Source organism: Felis catus, chromosome A3, assembly GCF_018350175.1.
Source record: "Felis catus isolate Fca126 chromosome A3, F.catus_Fca126_mat1.0, whole genome shotgun sequence".
NCBI lineage: Eukaryota > Metazoa > Chordata > Mammalia > Carnivora > Felidae > Felis > Felis catus.
Genome location: NC_058370.1, coordinates 8,255,263 through 8,268,963, shown reverse-complemented (window position 1 = coordinate 8,268,963; position 13,701 = coordinate 8,255,263). Strand labels below are relative to the sequence as shown.

At 41.9% G+C, this 13,701-nt stretch overlaps 1 long non-coding RNA gene across 2 annotated transcripts in view; it reads left to right on the top strand.

Annotated features, from left to right (window-relative positions):
* Positions 1–7,767: 7,767 nt before the first annotated feature.
* Positions 7,768–13,701, top strand: part of LOC109498545 — a 54,681-nt gene continuing 48,747 nt past the window's right edge. For both annotated transcript variants that reach the window (XR_006595048.1, XR_002155366.3), the window contains exons 1-2: positions 7,768–7,934; positions 10,151–10,261. This is a non-coding gene — a long non-coding RNA (uncharacterized LOC109498545). The remainder of the gene's footprint in view (positions 7,935–10,150; positions 10,262–13,701) is intronic.

Here is a 13,701-nt window from a genome sequence, read left to right as displayed (position 1 = left end):
TCTCCCGGAAGCAAGAAAGAGGGAGAGAGAGACTTCAATATAGAAGCCATCACTTCTGTCATATTCTGTTCATTAGAAGCAGTTCAGTAAGTCCAGGTCAGTAAGAAGAGGGGATTAGCCACGGGAAGAAATACTAGAAAACCAAGAGATAGGTTCATTGGGGGGCCCTCTGAGAATGCTGTCCATTCACCTCTGTAAGATGACTGTGTTACAGGACAATACGATCTCTGAGTCAACCAAAGATACTCGCGTATAAGGTAAGTATTTCTACAAAATTCCAGTGTTGACTGTATGAACCTTTATTTTTCAAAATTGGATTGATATTTTTTTTTGTCTAGCCAACAAGATTGACCCAGTTTGAGTTAAAAAAAAAAAAACTGGCTTAATTATTGATTTCATTTGAAAAGATTCTTTAATATTTGGTGACTTCTGGTTATACTTTGGGAATAGAAAAATAGAAAAATAAAACCCACTCACAGAATTGTGAATTCACCTACTGAAGAAATGACTTTCAATTTCACGGGATCCACTTTATGGCTTTGTATAAATAAATCATCTTGAAGAAAAATTGAAAGGAAGCAACTTGGAGATAACTGAATGAATTAACAAAGGCCGTACAATGTAAGAAAACACTGTTGTGTTAAGTTTTATAGAAAGCGGGGTTATAGAGATGAAAAATGCCATATGAATGGGCTGGCTCATGGCAACTCTACCATTTTTCACTTTGGCGTGTAAACGTGGTTTTGATTCTGTTCAGAGTTTGCCTTTTCTAGGAAAGGAAGAGGTAACAGCAGCTAGAAAATTATCCGTTCTTTATGCTTAGGAGTAAAAGAAAATGTGTTCTTTTTCCTAAAGGGGTGTGTGTGTGTGTGTGTGTGTGTGTGTGTGTGCACGAGCTTTCCTTTTGACTGGGGTTACTTATAAAGCACATGAAAATAATGGAATTAAGTGTCTTCCTTTTCTTATGCTACAAACCTTTATAAAGGTTGCTATAAATGTCATAACTACTTTGTTTCCTGAAAAGTAATTTTGCTGTCAGTCTGATCTGTTCCTTTGAGATACCATATTATTAGTCTATGATGGTTTCTTTAAAGTGCATCGAAGTATATGCTTCCGTGTATTTTTATCATTTCACTACCTTACAGTGAAATTTTCACCAGCTTCAAGGCTTGTTTCTAAGTCACTAATTATTCAAAAAGGATGGTAAGATTGCTTTATTTTATCCTTCTAATGAAATGCATTAACGTTTAAGGAAAACCCTTAACAGAGCTTAAAATGCCAAAAAGAGCTTAGGAAATGAAAAGTCATTTCCAGTTAAAATGTGAATTAGAGCAAAAAGAAGGCGGCAGGCCCTGCTTAGAAGCAGAGATAGGCTGAGGCATGTAGGGAAGCAGAGAGAGGGGGAAAGAAGCCATTGTTGAGCACTTATGGTTTCCATACCGTTAGTGTTCACAGAGCTCATTCAAAACCAATCCCAGGGATGGACAGAAAGGCCAAGAGGGCAATAATGAATGCCATGCCTTTTAAAACAAAACATTTAAGCCTCTACGTTTTTTTAAAGAATGTCTCTGATGTTAGGAAGAATATTCCCTAAGGAGGAGAGACGATCAGGAGACAGGACAAATCTAATGTTTATTGTTGTTCACCAAAAAATCATTGGCCCAGACTCACAAAATGCAATCATATTTTATTATGTTTTCTAGTTATTCAAGACTTAGCTAAAACAGAATCTTTTAAACAACGCATTTAAACAGAATGTTAACACCTTGTATTACATAGCTTAATGTAATTGATTCACAGTCTATAAGAAAAACCAATTTTCCTTTTTTGTGAAACATATTGATTCAAGACAAAAAGCAGTAATTGATCACACCTTTGGAGGGCAAAGGTGAGCTGATGAGAGAGGAAATCGAAAAAGAGAGAGAGGAAAAAATATATGAAAAACAATCTACACATAAACATCTCTTTCTATTTCTGATATTTAATTTATTATTTCCAAGTTTTATTTTCCCCAAATGGTTTTCTTCAAGGAACAGAATTCATTCACATTCAGATACACACACACACACACACACATACACACACACACACATACACACAAAGAATCTGCATGTGTGCCTTTGGCTGAGCCCATCTGTAAAATAAACAAGAAACATAGAGCTATTAACAATAGGAGGAGGCAAGAATTATAGGCCCACATGTACCATACTCTTTCCGACGTTTAAGCGGAGTTTTCTTTAGCACTCAAAGCCCTGAAAGGGTTTTACGATGCGTCATAGTATTACTTATTTAATTGGATATTTAGGAGTGCAATGACTTCTTGAAGAATACCTTAATTCAGAGAAAACTGTTATTTGTAATTGTAACGAATAGGTTTCTCTGTCTCTTTTTGGAATGGATAATGAGCTTGTGGGCTTCGTTCCTCATTGTCTTCCTCTTTATCTCCCTTTTAAATCTCCTTCATTATCTGCTATTTATTTGACTAAAGGTGATCACTGCTTTATTAATCACTGCTTGATTAACCACAGTGGGATTCGAAATGAGCTTATCTGGACTGTGAGAACAAAGGCAGGTAGTGGCCCAAGCTTGAACCTCTTGAGTTTTTCCTTTTCCCCTTGACTTCCTCAGGAACTTCCATATGCTCTTGAAATGATACTCGCGCCCTTGAAAAGGATGTGTATTCTCGTGTTCTTGTATGGAATGTCAATAATGTCAACGAGGGCAAGTTGGTTGACAATTAACTCAAGTCATGTATATCCATATTGATCTTCTGTCTACTTCTTCTATCAAGTTTTGAGAGACCGGGTTTTGAAGTCTCTGACTATAGTTACGGGTTTGTCCATTTCTCCTTTCTGCTCTGTCATTTTGCTGCACGTATTTTGAAGCAGTCACTAGGCGCATAAACATCTAGAAAGCTTGGGTTGAAAGACAGCTCCCCATGCAGAGCCAAGTTCCAGGTCATGATCAGGAAGACAATCACATGAGTCAGATATAAAGAGTGACATGAGGAAAGAAATGAGGGTTTGAATTCTAATGTCATTGGTAACATGGAAGGTGCAAGTCAGGGTGAAATGGGTTGAGACGAGAACTACAGAAGTAAGACCGAGGGCTGCGAATGTGACCCAGAATGCCATGTTTAATGCAGAGACAGCATCTGATACAGCAGTTGAGAGAGAGCGCAAGCAAGGCTAGACATCTTTGTGGGACAATATATCTTAGTCTTTTGTCTCTCCAAGTCCCCCAAGCAAATGTATTATCATATTAATCCAGGATGCTGATGCTAGGGATAGAGGGATGATCTTAAATACATGTGGTCCTGTCCTCGGGGAGATTCCAGGTCAGTAGAGGTGGGGTGGGGAATAGATGTCCATGAAACACTCCCCCACATATAGAACTACTTTGGAAAAAAGCCAGGGTTCAACCAGAGCGTACAGCTGAAGGCCCTTCTCTAATCTGTTGGATTAAAAGAAATATAATCCTTAAGAATGAGCTCTTTGAGCTGAGATTTAAAGAGCTTTCTCCATCAACTCAGGCTACCTTAATAAAATCCTATGGACTGAGTAGTTTAACAACAGACATTTAGTTTCTCACAGTTGTGGAGGCCGGCCGTCCAAGGTCAAGCGCCAACATGGTTGGTTTCTGCTGAGAGCTCTCTTCCTGGCTTGTGGATGGCCACCTTCTTGCTGTGTCTTCACATGGTGGGGAGAAAGAGCAAGCCCTCTGGTGTCTCTTCTGATAAGGACGTTAATCTTCACACAAGGGCCCCACCCTCAAGACCTCGTCTAACCCCAGTCAACTCCCCGAAGTCCCACCTCCTAATACCGTCCCCCAGGAGGTTAGGGCTTCGATGTATGAACTTTGGGAAGACACAATCTGGTCCACCATGGGGAGTGTTAATGAACGTGAAGTGGAAGAGGAAAGGGGCAGTTTTCCAGGAAGGAAGTCTGTGCTTCTCTTTCACCTATCATCCCTCTTCTCTGACTGTTCCTGAGACCAGCTACCTTCATGTCTGGAACTCATACCCAGCAAGCACCACACACAAAGGTGGTGGCCTCCCTCACTCTTCCACTTCTCCTTCCACCCGTGCTCCTGCCTCCATCCCCGACCACAGGTGAGGAAATGCCCGACCTTTGGACATGTCAAGAGTGTGCTTGTGTTGAGTGACGGCCCTCCACACAGAGCCAGAAGTTCCACGTGTTTTTATTTTGTTCATCTTCTGGCGTCTTCGTCTCCGTGATGTTCGATGAAACCAGAACATAAGCAGACAGATGTCCGAGTGGGCGAGTGTTTTAGCTTCATGCCAAAACACTTGCCATCGGTCCCAACTCTTTTTCCTCCCTCTCAGCTTAAATTAGTGATGTCACAGCTACCTTGCTCCCTGGCTGGTAATCACAAGGGGATCTTTCTGGTACGTTTGTGAAAGATGAAGGTCTTTGAAGAAAAGTTCAGAATCTCTCAATCTTTTCTGGAGGAACCTCACCCGGTGAAGATCTCTTGATGACTGACTGTAAAATAACACTACTAATAATGACCCCAATTGAAAAATGCATTGTATGCTTATTATTAGTATCAGGCACTTTTCAAAGATTTTTGTTCCCACTGCCATTCTGTTAGGTAGATACTCACAGGCTTATTTGAGAGGTGAGAGTAACTTATAACCAGCTAATATTTTTATTTATGTATTCCCTCCCCACTTCCCTCAAATACTTGTGAAATATCTACTATACTGAAGGCACACCACGCACAACTTATTATAGACTTTCAAGACCCTTTTGGCCTTAAATGGGAGAAATTAACAACAACTAACATTTATTGAGTTCATTCACTGAGTCCTTACCATGTTTCAGACACTGTGTTTTCCAATCTGGAGTTGTTTTCTTTAAAAAAAAATTTTTGACGTGTGTTTAGTTTTGAGAGACAGAGAGAGACAGAGCATGAGCAGGGAAGGGGCAGAGAGAGACGGAGACACAGAATCCGAAGCAGGCTCCAGGCTCTGAGCTGTCAGCACAGAGCCGATGCAGGGCTCAAACCCACGAACCGTGAGATCATGACCCGAGCCGAAGTTGGATGCTTAACTGCCTGAGCCACCCAGGCGCCCCTGATCTGGAGTTATTCAATGCTTTTGACAATCCTCTGATGTAGGTTTCTTCCTCATATTCTACAAACAGGGAAGCTGGAACATACAGAACTCAAGTGAAAAGTCCCCCAGATCACATATTTTCTAAGTGATAGAGCTCACATTTAGACCCTGTGGGTCTATCTTCAGTTCTCTAGATTCTGCATCTCTAACCACCGTCCCATGCAGACCTATCTTATTCAAAATGTGCACACACACATACACACAAACGCACACACAATCTGTAACATGAATCAGCACCATAAGTCCTATTTGCTTTTTCTCCCTGTGATAAGATGGTCAGCTTCTTTAGGTAGGGAGTCTCGCTAATATTTTGATCCTAGGACTCTAGTGCAGTGATTCAGGGTGTGTGTGTGTGTTGATTTTGCTGCCCAAGAAACATCTGCCATGTCTGGAGACACTTGGTTGTCACAACTAGGGGGTAGGTGCTTCTGGCGTCTAGTGGGTTGGGGTCAGGGATGCTGCTAAATGCCCTGCGTTGCACAAGCTGGCCCCTCACAACAGAGTAACACAGCCCAGGTGCCAGTAGTGGGGTGGCCGGAAACTCCACCCTAATCTGATGCTTAACACCGAGAGGGTGCTCGATAAATATTTTGTGGACTGAATTTCAAATCACATACCAAGAATGTCCACCAAATAATTCCTCAAAGGACAAACTTCCACTTACCATTCAAAACCCCGTTCAAATGCCATCTCTTCCTGGAGGCCCCTCTGATGCCCTCAGTTTTTTTTTTTAACACGTTTTAATGTTTATTTTTGCGTGAGAGAAAACAGAGCACGAGCAGGGGAGGGGCAGAGAGAGAGGGTGACACAGAATCCGAAGCAGGCTCCGGGCTCTGAGATGTCAGCACAGCACAGAGCCTGACACGGGGCTCCAACTCACAAACCACGAGATCATGACCTGAGCTGAAGTCAGTCGCTCAACCGACGGAGCCACCCAGGTGCCCCTGGTTTTTGCTTTTTATCCTAGTCAAACAGTGGCTGATTTTACTTATTTTTTTCTATCCCTGCTTGGCCCTTCAGCCCTGCTCAGAGAATGCCGATGCCTAAGCATGACACAATTAGGCCAAAGTATGTTTCTTAAAAAGCTCTAGGATACATTTCAAAGTTAAAAAAAAAAAAAAAGCCTATGGATTTTCTGTGGCTCTGTAGGTAACGGGGTGGGATTTCAATGGTCGATTTCCAACCATAAATAGTTACCTACCTTTTTTTTTTCTTTCTCCAAGAAAGAGAGAGAGGCAGAACGAGCAGGGGAAGGGCAGAGAGAGAGGAAGACACAGAATCTGAAGCAGGCTTCAGGCTCTAAGCTGTTAGCACAGAGCCCGACACAGAGCTTGAACCCACCAACAGTTCGAGATCATGACCTGAGCTGAAGTCAGACGTTTAACCAACTGAGCCACTCAGGTGCCCCGACAGTTACCTGTCTTTTAATGAAATTCAAACCTTCGATCCAGTCACTAAATCTCTCAAGGGAGTTTCTGTTTTCTTCCCTTCTTAGTGGGGCATTCTTATAATTTTTTTAAAGTCAGGTTTATTTACATTCACCCCTTCCAAGTCCATGGTTCTGTTTATTTCAACAAGTGTATACAGTGGTGTGACCAGAGGAAAACCACGCACACACACGTGATCTGTTGACAGCGAACCTTTCACTTTTTACTGTGTATTTTATTTTTTACAAGAAGCACACCTTACTTTTATGAGCACTTTCTGTCTGATCTATTGAAGTATAATTTACAGACAGGTAAATATATCCTTTGCAGTTCTGAGAGTTTATACAAATGTATATGGTCATGGAATCACCACCGCAATCATGATAAAGAACATTTCTGTCATCTCTGAAAACCCACTGAAGCCGCTTTGCAGTCAGCCAGCCTTCTGACCGCCCCAGGCCACCAGCACTGGCACCTCCTGATGTGATTTCTGTCCCTGGACTTCTAATGTTCCCAGAATGTCATACACATGGAATCATATAGCAGTATGTGCTCTCTCGTATCATAATGCTTTTGAAATGCATCCACCAGTGAAGGTATCAGTGGTGTGTTATTTATTTATTATTTTTTATTGCTGTTCACCCCATTGTAGGGCAGGCCTACGGCTTCTTTATCCATTTCCCAGCTGCTGGATATTTGAGCTGCTTAAAGTTTGGGGGAATTATGAGGAAAGCTGCTCTAAACATTTGCATATAGGGTTTCGTGTGGACATGCATTTTCATTTTTCCTGAATAAATACTCGAAGCCGGATTGCTGGGTCCTACGGTAAGTGCATGTTTATTAGAAACTTTCAGACTGGTCTCCACGGTGCTTGTGCTATTTTGCCTTCCCACTAACAATGCATGCCGGTTCCACCTGCTTCACGTCCTTGACACTTAACATTGTCCGTGTTTCTTTTTTTTTTTTTTTTTAAGCCACTTTAATGGATGTGTTACGGTATCACAACATCGTTTTCCTTTGCATTTCCCTGATGAGGAATGATGTTGAGCCTTCTTTCTGTGGCCCATTCGCCATCCACGCGTCTTCCTGTTGGGGGAGCTCACGGAGGGGGCGTGGCCGGGGCTGACCCTCAAGCTGCCTGGGGATTGGAGGCCCCTGGCCCCGCCCCTGACCGTGGTCGCTGCCCCCTTCCTCCTTCCCTTCTCTGGAGCCATTTTCGAGGTCGCAGCCTTGAGGGAGCAAGGCGGGGTGGAGCCCAGAGCCCTTCTGGACGGTAGACGTGGCCCCGTGAGGCCTCTCTGTGAACTTTGAAGATTCTGGCCGTTGGTGCGGAGGCTTCCTCGCTCCGGGCAGAGACCGCCGCGTCTGTAAGTTCCCTTGCTGGTCAGAGCGGCCAGCTGCCCAGCTCAGGTGGCCTGTGTCTGCCTCCCCTCGCTCCCCAGCCTCCATGCGTCCTGCCCTCACTCCTGGCTGTGGTCACGACACATCATCCCATCATTCTTTTCTTTTCAAAAAAAAAAAATTGTTTTTTTAAACATTTATTTATTATTGAGAGACAGAGAGAGACAGAGCATGAGCAGGGGAGGGGCAGAGAGAGGAGGAGACACAGAATCCGAAGCAGGTTCCAGCCTCCGAGCTGTCAGCACAGAGCCCGACGCGGGGCTCGAACCCACGAACTGTGAGATCATGACCTGAGCCACCCAGGCGCCCCTCCATCATTCTCTTAATAGTTTTTCCGACGCACGTGTCTTTACTTTTGATGATGTCCAGATTTTCAACGTTTTTCTTTCTCCCTCCCCCCCCCCCCCCCATGTTTTCTTTTACGATTTGTACTTTCTGTCTTCTGGAGGAAATTATTGCACACTACAAGGTCATAAAGACTTTTCTCCGAAGTTCTCCTTTTGAAGTTTTATAATTTTAGATTTTACATTTGGACCTACGGTGGGTGCGCTTTGGGTTTTGTCCTTAGAGTGAAATGTAAGTCAAGGTCCTCCTCTTTTGGTACCTAATAACCAGCTATTCCGACAACATTTATTGAAAAGAAATTTTTTTTCCTCATTGAATTACCTTTGCACCACTGTCAAAAATGAACTGGCCAGTATTGTGTGGATTTATTTCTGCCTTCTCTATGCTGGTAATAGCAGATTAAAAAAATTTTTTTTATCTGTTTTCTTGAGCAAACGTTGATATATACCAAACACCATTCAAAGCACTTTACAAATCATAACTCTTTTAGTACTCATCACAACCGTAATGGCAGGTGCTTTTAATAATTCTGTGTTGTTTGGGGCGCCTGGGTGGCTCAGTCGGTTAAGCGGCCGACTTTGGCTCAGGTCACGATCTCACACTCCGTGAGTTCAAGCCCTGCGTCAGGCTTTGTGTTGACCGCTCAGAGCCTGGAGCCTGTTTCAGATTCTGTGTCTCCTTCTCTCTCTGACCCTCTCCCGTTCATGCTCTGTCTCTCTCTGTCTCAAAAATAAATAAACGTTGAAAAAAAATTAAAAAAAAAATAATTCTGTGTTGTTGGGACGCCTGGGTGGCACAGTCGGTTAAGCGTTCGACTTCATCTCAGGTCATGATCTTACAGCTTGTGGGTTCGAGCCCCGCTTCCGGCTCTGTGCTGACAGCTTGGTGCTTAGAGCATGCTTCAGATTCTGTCTCTCTCTCTCTCTCTCTCTCTGCCCCTCCCCTGCTCCTGCTCTGTCTCTCTCTCCTTCAGAATAAATAAACATTAAGAAAAAAATTAAAAAAAAAAAAGAAAAAATAATTCAATGTTGTTGACAAGGAAACTGAGGCACAGAGCAGTTAGGTAGATTTCCCAAGATCACACAGCCCATAATTGATGGAACTTAGCTTATTGTTTTCTTCTCTCTTTGTGAACCACCCTTTGGTTTAGTTGTTGGTTTGGTCGCCTGAGTTCCTTACTAGGTGGTAAACTCTTTGAGGATATAGAATGTGTTTCTTAGCTTTGTGGCCTGGGCCCTTAAGCAGATGCCAACTCCGGAAAACATATTCCATGAAGGTGTATAATGAATGAATGAATGAGCAAATGCACAAAGTGTGCACCAAGATTTGAAGATTATGGTCTTTGGAAGCACCTTCACTGGCATTGTCCCCCGTAAAAGACTGCCAACAACCTAATCAGAAAGCTAGGTCAAACTGAACACATAGGGTGTCTCCATTAAAACAGAAAACATGGTGCCTAGGATGTTCATTGTTGGCACATCGTGGTCCAGATTTCAGTAGATCAACTTTTATGTGCTGCTAGGAGACTGTTTGTATCATGTCCCAAACTTGGAGGCCACACTGGAGGTCTCAACTAGAGAGGGGACAATTACCAATATCTTAAGTGGGAATTAAGGGATAGAGTCATGAAGTTAATTCCAAATGGGCATAAATGTCAAGGCAGGAGCAGGAAGAGGTGGAGGAATTGTTGGATCATGTGGGTTTTCTTTTGGGGAAGAACCAAGGCTCTTACCAGGAGCTGGTATGGAAGATTGAGCTGTACGCGACAGGGATGTGTGGAAGGAAACTGGGACTATCCGATTGGCTCAAGGTGACCTTCCTTCTCTTTTCTTTTCAGAATTAAGGCCTGAGAGTACATGCGTGTGGTTAAAACTGTCAACAGAAATGGAGGGCAGAAATTAAAAGGGCAAAAGTCATCCAGACTTCCCTGATTCTCCAAGGAGAATGGGTAAGATTGGTTTGTTTGTTTGATTCTAGAGATTTGTCTGGGCCCATGCAACTGTATGTCATTTATGTCGGAAGATCAGACAATGTTTATGGTCGTTTCCGTTACCTCAAGGAGTCTTCTTATTTTCAAAATGTCTCCTATTCCAGAGAGCCCATTCCTCTATTGTACGCTGAAGAACAAATAGCGATTTATTCACCTCAGCTGCAGGTTAGAATCATCTGGGGAGTTTTGTTCTGTTTGTAAGTGCTGGATGCCCAGACTCTACTCCCAGAGAATCTGGTGGATTCAGCCCGAGGTGTGGCCTGGACTTTGTGGTGTCCCCCACATGCTTCTACTGTGCAGCCAAACCAGGATCGCTTCGTTTCCTTCATCTAGGGCCATCCAAGCCCCATGTGTGATTTAACATGGATGTGTAGGTAACATACTAGATGCGTAGACATTGGACCATTCGACTGTATACTTACGTTGGTATATTCCAACCAGATAAAGTGCCTTTTTACTTACTTTTAAACTCTTCTCACTAGGAATGGAGTTTTGCTCTTTTGGGGGGATGGTCCCGTTATATTCTGGCACAGAGTATGTCTCCTTTAGGGTTTGGTGTCTGTGAACATAGACGATTCTCGGGGAGCCGTGATCAGACAGCCGAGTGCACTAGGAAATCAGTGCTTGAGAAAAGTCTGGGCTGGTTAGCAGCTGCCCTCATCTGAAGAATGGGGATGATATTAATACTTGTCTCATAAGATTGTTATAAAGATAAGATGAGACCATGTATGTGCCCAGCATATAGCATGGTGCCTGCTTCTTGAAAGGCACTGGAGTTTTGTTACTTTCATTATTATATTGTTGGTCATTCAGAAGGGGATGGGATTCAGAGGCATAGTTGGACACTTTCGGAACAAAGTGGGTTAAAGATGTTTTTCTTCATTAGCAGATATTCATTTAAACTGCACATAAATTCATGCACAGGAACATTTCATAGGTACCTTTTTGTATTAGTCCTTTTCTTTCCCTTTGCTGCTCAGGTCCCCTACCCTCACATATCAGCAGTATCCCACTCCTAGTTAAGATAGGTTAATAAGCAAATAGGCATGGTTTTTAAAAAAGCAGTTTAGGGGCGCCTGGGTGGCTCAGTCCATTAAATGTCTGACTTCGGCTCAGGTTGTGATCTCACGGCTCATGAGTTCAAGCCCCACATTGGGCTCTGTGCTGACAGCTCAGAGCCTGGAGCCTGCTTTGGATTCTGTGTCTTCCTCTCTCTCTGCCCCTCCCCTGCTCACACTGTCTCTCTCAAAAATAAATACTAACAGTTTATTGAAGTATAATTCATGTGCAATAAACTTGCACATACATAAAGTATAAAGTTTGATAAAATTTGGCATATCTACACCTATGAATCCATTCACTATCATTAAGATAATGAACTTAACCATCACTCCCAAAAGTTTCCCCATGTGCCTTTGTGACCAGTCCCTACTGACCCCTCCTCACACCCCTGGGAGGTGCCCAGCCAACACCAATCTATTTTCTGTCACTGTTGAGTAGTTTATAGTCTCAAGAATTTTATAAAAATAGACTCATACAGTGTATAACCTTTTTTTTTTTTTGTTCTGTCTTCTGTAACTTAGCGTAATTATCTTGAGAGCCATCCATGTTGTGACTATTATTTGGGACTTTTCTTCTTTTCAAATATAGGCATTTAAATATAGGAAACTATACAGTTTCCTCTAGCAACATCTCACAAATATTTTTTGTTGTGTTATTTTGTTGTTTCATTTCCATTTGGTTCAAAATACTTTCTAATTTTCCACTTGATTTTTTTTTTTTGGTCCTTTGGGTTATATTTGGTGTATATTTCAGGGTATTAAATATTAAAATATTTGTGGGTTTTCCAGCAATCTTTCTGTTACTGATTTCTAATTTAATTCTATTGGGGCAAAAAATATTTTATATGAATTAAATCTTTCAAATCTGTTGATACTTATTTTGTAGTGTGGCATATAATTTATCTTAGTAAATGTTCAGGGTGTACTTTGTTGTTGTTAGATCAACACCAAATAGGTCAAGTTGGTTGATGGTGTTCAAGTCTTCTGTATCCTTACTGATTTTCTGTCTATTTGTTCTATAAATTATTTTACAAACTGTTTAAAAAAATTTTTTTTTTTTAAATTACAAACAAAAACGTTAACAAACAAAACGCTTGACTGACTGAGCCACCCGGGTGCCCTTGTTCTATCAGTTTTTAAGAGAGGGTATTGATGTCTTTGAATACAACTCTAGATTTTTATTTCTTCTTACAGTTCCATCAATCATTACTTCATGTATTTAGAAAGTCTGTTATAAGATTTATAAATGTTTTGGATTGTTATGTCTTAAAAAAAATTTTTTTTTAATGTTTATTTTTGGGAGAGAAAGAGAGACAGAGCGTGAGCGGGGGAGGGGCAGAGAGAAGGGGACACAGAATCTGAAGCAGGCTCCAGGCTCTGAGCTGTCAGCACAGAGCCCGACACGGGGTTCGAACTCATGAACCTCAAGATCATGACCTGAGCCAAAGTCGGACGCTTAACTGACTGAGCCACCCAGGTACCTCCGGATTGTTATGTTTTATTGGTGAAATGACCCTTTTCTCATTTTGAGGTGGCCTTCATTATACCTGGAAATATTCTTTACTATGAAATCTACTTTTTCTTGTAACAACTTAGTCATTTAAGTTTTCTTTTGGCTAGGGTTAGCGTATTACATTTGTTCCATTCTTTTATATTTAACCAGTGTGTGTCATTATATTAGAGCTCATTCTTCATAGACAGTAGACACTTGGGTATTGCTTTTATTTAAATCTATCATCTTGAGATTTTTTTAAGTTTCTCTCATCTTTTCTTTGTTCTTTTTTCTCTCATTATCCACCTCCTTTTGGATAACCTAAATGTTCATATACCTTATTTTTGTCTCCTCTGTGGTTTTATTAGCCACAGGAGTTGTTTTGTTATTTTAGCGGTTGCTTTAGGGGTGGTAGCATGTACCTTTAACTTTATCAGTGTACTTTCTTTTAAAAAATTTTAGTGTTTATTTATTTTTGAGAGAGGGAGAGACACAGCACAGGCAGGGGTGGGGCAGAGAGGGAGGGAGACACAGAATCTGAAGCAGGTTCCAGGCTCAGAGCTGTCAGCACAGAGTCTGACACAGGGCTTGAACTCACAAACCGTGAGATCATGAGCTGAGCCGAAGTCGGACGCTTAACCGACTGAGTCACCCAGGTGCCCCCAGTTTACTCTCAAGTGGTATGATACCACTTCACACATAGTGTGAGAACTTTACAACAGTCTACTTCTGGTTCCCCTCCTGCCTTTTTGGCATTGTCCTATATGTCAGTTACATATATGTTATAAACCCTGTATATCCAATAAATATTATATTGTTTTTATTTTTTGTTTAAACAGTTGCCT